The following is a 5,992-nucleotide window of genomic DNA, read 5'->3' on the forward strand; positions in this document are numbered from 1 at the left end:
CATCACTGCAACGGTTGAATTCCATCTGGGGACCTGTGTCACATGTCTGTCCCCATCTCTGCTCTCAGTTTCCTGTCTCTCTCCTGTCCTAAAGATATAGATAATTTCCTGTTGAACCATGTGTAGCAGTCATTTAACAACTTAAACCCTATATACGTCATTGTGCGTCAAAAAAGTGAAAATAGCCAATTTACAGACTCTCAATGTGACGCATTGTGAGCTTATATATCTGCTATTTTCGCAGAATGTTCGCAGAGTTTTGCCAAATGTTTAAATATTTTTGCTGAATGTAGGGTGGCAAGGTACATTCCCCCACCATGCCCTCTCACCCGTCTCCCCAACATCTAAACCTGGTAGCTCACCCTCACTTTACAGCACAAGAAATAACAGCAAACAGGCCACATGTCCCACCATTCAGTCACTAAGAAACTAAAGACCTTTTCACCGTTGAAACACTCAAACTGGCCAAAGCCAGCAATGCACTTGACCCAAACGGCCACATGCCAATGGAAGTGCTGATTAGGCTGTAGTGCAGGTTCCAAAGCCATTGTTTGCAACTAATTCCCCTCAGCGCATCGCACGCTAATCTTCTAAACCCGACCAATAGAGTCAGCATTGGTGCTCCTTCACCCGTGCAGTAAGCGGTGATCTCTCCATGCGCTGCTGTGTATGCGCAACAACACCTCAAAAAAAGCAACCTAACTAAATGAGATAAATCTGAAATCCTCCATGGGGGAATTTGTAGTCCTGATATTCTCTTGGGCGAGATGTTTTAGTCCATGGAAATGAAGACTGGCTGGATGTTCTTCCACTTTGCAATGATAATATTTTTCTCGTTCTCTTTGACTTAAGGTATCATTGTGCAGAAGCCCTTTTCCAAGATGAATTATATCCATCAAAATGAGCCTGACACTTGGGCACCACACAGTTTGTAAGCTATAGGAATATCAAAATCCACTCAGAGCTCAGCAGCCTTTTCTTCATTCTTCATTCAGGTCTTCACAACTCTTCACAATGGACCTAAAGTATGTTCAGATGCTAAGTACTAAAGTAGGCTACCACAGAATCTGCAAACGCCATGCAAGTTATTAAGAAAAGAGTAATTTTTTTCTGTAATACCTCTGTATTGGTTTGCTGTCTCCTTCTCCGTCTGCCTTCGGGGTTGCTGGCTGTTGGCGTGTGTCTATCCTTTTTAAGCCCGCTGCCACTGGCTGTTCATTGTCCAACCTGACAATAGAGGGAATGATCCAGTGCAACTACGTGAATAATACTAAATCCCTCTCACTCTACTGGTCTCTCTCTCTGGTTACCGACAACCTTCCATCACCCCTCTCATCCTCTCCCCCACTTCCTCTCTTCCCTAAACTCTTTGCACTCTGTTCATCTCTCCATCACCTTCCCCCATCCTCTTCTCTTTCACCCTCATCCTCTTCTTCCATGTCTATAATGCATTTTAACCATACTTAAGCACTTAAACCCCAGTATCCGTATTCTGAGGGAAAACTTTTGCAGAAAATAGCAGATCTACAAGCTTACAATGGCTATTTTCTGCAAACGTTTTCAGACATTTTCACTCTATAATGTGTGTGAGTGAAAACAGACCTGAGGTAAACAACATATGGGGTTTAAGTGATTAAGTACAGTTTTGAGGTATTTTTTACTTTACTGGAGTATTTCCAATTTTCAGTACTTCTACTCCACTACATCTCAGAGACAAATATTGTACTTTAACTCCACTACAATTATTTGAAAACTTTAGTTACTAGTTACTTTGTAGATTTTGATTATTATTACAAAACATACAGTAACCACTTCAGTCCTAAATACATTCAGGCCATTTGACAATAGCCAATCTACAAGCTCACAATGCGTCACGATGCGACGCATTGTGTGCTTGTAGATCTGCTATTTTCAAAAGATTGTTTTTCTTGTAAACTTGTGAAATGGGACATTCTGCATAATGAGTACTTTTACTTTTGGTACTTTAAGTACATTTTGATGGCAATACTTTTAATCAAGTAAATGTTTAATTCCGGACTTTTACTTGTAACAAAGTATTTCTACATTGCAGTATTGACACTTTTACTTAAGTAAAACATTTGAGTACTTTTTCCACCACATCTTATTCATGCATATTTGGATATCATGCTCCATAAGGTATCTTCTGTCCACATGTTAACTAAAAACTCAGTTAAAGATGTCTAAAATCGGGTGGCCTAGTGGTCCAGGCGCATGCCACATATAGGCTCTAATGCCTGACAGCGCGTCATGGGTTCGACTCCCAATCCCGACGACCTTTGCTGCGTCTCTCTCCCTGTTTACTGTCTATCTCCTGTACTATCAATAAAGGCAGAAAAAAAGATGTCTAAAATCACACTGTGCAAGAGCAGTTTTCATGGCACAATAAGTCATCTTTATTCTATCACTTCAGTACATCTTAATCAGTGGTGTCACTTAAAAATAAATACAATATAACCTTGATTTGCTAAAGTGCAGCAATGGCGGCATACAGTGGGCATACCATAACATCAGTGTTGAAACATGATTGTAACATGATGTAACATGATGTAACATGACATAAGTTAAGTTTTAGCTCTCTACGGTGTTAGGAAATGTCCCCAAACACCAAATTATAGGTATACGTTTTACAGCGGTAATAGTTAAGGCTGCAACCATCCATTATCTTCATAGCGATTATTCTATTGATTAAACGTAATAGAGAAGTGCAGGGTTGTTTTTATAAATTCTTTATACATCAACAAATTAAAGTGAAAAGATTCTAATAATTGTTTTTATAATCGACTAAGTCAATTAGTGTGATGAACTACTATTTCATAATTAGTTGTACAACGGTGGCGCACACAAATAGCGAAAATAGCCCATTCACAAGCTCACAATGTGTCACGATACGATTTGTTTTTTATAATCGATTAAATTGATTATTTCCCACTGTATGTCAGCATTTCTTTCTTCAAACATTGTGCATCATTGTCATCATTGTCTTTTGCTTTTGTTTGTATACAGCAGTGGTTCTCAACCTTTTCTGGACATTTTTAATTGTGCATTTTCAGAGCACGCTTGTTTTAATGATCAATCAATAGATTGTGTTGTGTTGCGGCTGGGATCAATGGAACTAAGAAAGAAGAAGTTCCTATTTATCAGTATCAAAAGGAAAACACATTTTTCAAGATTTTAAAGAAAAATACCATGACACTTATCTACATTAATTAATAATATATTATCAATAACATATTAGTGTTTTGTCAATTATTTGGGGGCCCACTTGCAATATCCTCACGGCCCACCAGTGGGCCCCAGTCCACAGGTTGAGAATCAATGGTACCTTCACTCATAACTGAGCCACTATTACACAGGGCCAACCCCTGAGGGTCCATTTTGACACTCAACAGTTAAATTAACACTCAGGATATTGCTACATAAAACTGGCCATGCTCTTAAAAAAAAGAATGTCATTTTCAACTTTCAAGCCTTTGTATGCTATTGAGCACATGCCATGTTTGAGTGGTGTCTTTTTCCAAGAGTACATAAAGAACGGTTTCTTCCAAACCAAAACACACTGCACTGATCTAACGTAATTTGGACTCTCACTTTTGAAAGAATTCACTAGTAAAGCTACAATCCGTAGATTTTATACAATTTACCGATGGAGAGAGTTAATTTGAATGATGTCTGAACAACAGTACAATTAAAGATGGCGAATCATTTAATATTGATTCAAATGACTGTGTATTGACATTGTCAACCACTAGGTGTCTCAATGGAAGAGTAGGGAGACCACTTCCAATCACTGGAGATGTGCCAGTTGTATTGTATTAACATACTCTACCATACAGATTGGCTAAAATACGGTTGTATTCATTAAAATAGATAGTACAGTAGCTTTAAAATGTTGTAAGAATCTATTTTCTTTTTTACAGAGTTCTGCATCTCAAACATGGATTGGTGAAGCACAACAAAAAGTGGTATGTGTCAAGACAGGAGTAAAAAAAATGTTTGCTTGATTGAGGCCCTGACCACACACACAGCACAGTGCAACACAGACAATGTCAAGAATTCAAATACAGCGCGCGCACGCGCGCACGCACACACACACACACACACACACACACACACACACACACACACACACACACACACACACACACACACACACACACACACACACACACACACACACACACACACACACACACACACACACACACACACACACACACACACACACACACACACACAGCAAAGTATGAATCAGGCTTAACAGTGACTTGACAAACGTATTACATACATATTATTATTATCATATTACAATTAACGTGGGTAAAACTATTAAAGCTATTGAAATCAAACTTGGCAATGCTGCACATTCAAAACCTCTAAGTATATTACAAAAAAAGGCACCTTTTACATACAATGATACATGACGTTAAGCTTATGTGATTTGATAAAACTACGTAAATCCATCAGGCCACTGAAGTCTTGAAGGGAGTTCATTTCCATCATGCTATGTGCCTATTATTTAAAATAAATCACTCTTAAATATATATATAATTCAAAATCATTGAAAAATTATTGGGCCCAGTCTGAAAAAGTCTTATTATTTTACAGTCCTGCTGCCAATCATTTTTGTTTTGGAGGAGCTTCCCAATGGTACTGTACTGTAGATATCTCATGTTGGAGGGGAAAAATCCCTCTGCAATACAAGTTTACCTGTTTATAAATATATAACCAGTGCTGAATATGGTTCTGACCATGTGACCTGACCAGTTGACCTGCTCTACCAGAAATGTTTTTAAACAGTTTTAAAGTATTTTTTTTGGATTACGGCATAAAGATCACTCATGAACTTCGGGAACATCTGGCTGACTTTGGTAGGGAAGGCCATACATTGCTAGGACATTATTACTCGATCAATTTAATGACATAGGCTGGTTTGACATGAAAAGAGCTGGCCCGACTTCAAGTGTGCTTACGGTGAAGGTACTGGTGATCAATCATGCACAAATATCTCGCCATCATAATAACTGTGGTTTCCTTATTTACAACATCACTATTACATGTCCAGTTTAAAACAGTCTACCGAGGCACAACATCTGAGCAAAAGGCAAATAGCATACAGCAGCAGTATCCGTGGTGAACACAACCTATATAACCAAGAAGTGCCTCTCAACTGGTTTGGCATTGGGGCCCACATTGGTTTAACCATTAACTCATTGACTGCCATTGACGTATTTTGACACATGTCAATCCAAACACACTCACCGCCATTGACATATTATGACGTATGCTGGTGTTTTCAAGTGTTTACGCTAGAGGGCGCTCTTTGCCCACCTATGAGTGATCCTAGAACTCCCAAAGAAGTGTACACCCGGAAATAACGTGATCACAACAAGCCCAGCCCAGTCCGGATTTAGAAAAATACATTTTTCTCTGCTTTCTTGTTTTTTTCTGCATTTTTGGCGAGAACAAGCTATATTCAACAGCCAATAACTAAAGAACGGAGGGTCGCGGTGTGGCCGCGATGGAAACAAAGACACTCCTCCGTCTTTTGCGACACTCGTGTGTCAATCGTCCTGGAGCGACACTGACGCTTGCAGTGTGTCGTCAGGGTCTTTAGTCTTTAGTAAGACCCCAACTCCTGCACCTTTAAACCTATATGTGCCAAATACCTACCCTAACCTAACAGTGACTATAAGCTAGCACTATGGGCGAAAGCTTTCTTCTTGGATGTTTATAACTTTTAATCACACGGAAAATAGCTAAACTGGGCCAAATGCACATACAGCGCATATGCCAGCAAGTTGCAAGGCATGAATGCACGCCTATGCATCCATGCACACACACACACACACACACACACACACACACACACACACACGGCAGTTAGTCTCCCATCTTAGGGATGTTACGAGGAGGTGTTGTGCTTGTTGTTGCATTAGCTGCTAGCCAGTGTTTCTCAGCTCGGGGTCAAGGG

This window comes from Gymnoscopelus braueri, assembly GCF_963280865.1.
Source record: "Gymnoscopelus braueri genome assembly, chromosome: 6".
In the NCBI taxonomy this organism is placed as follows: Eukaryota; Metazoa; Chordata; class Actinopteri; order Myctophiformes; family Myctophidae; genus Gymnoscopelus; species Gymnoscopelus braueri.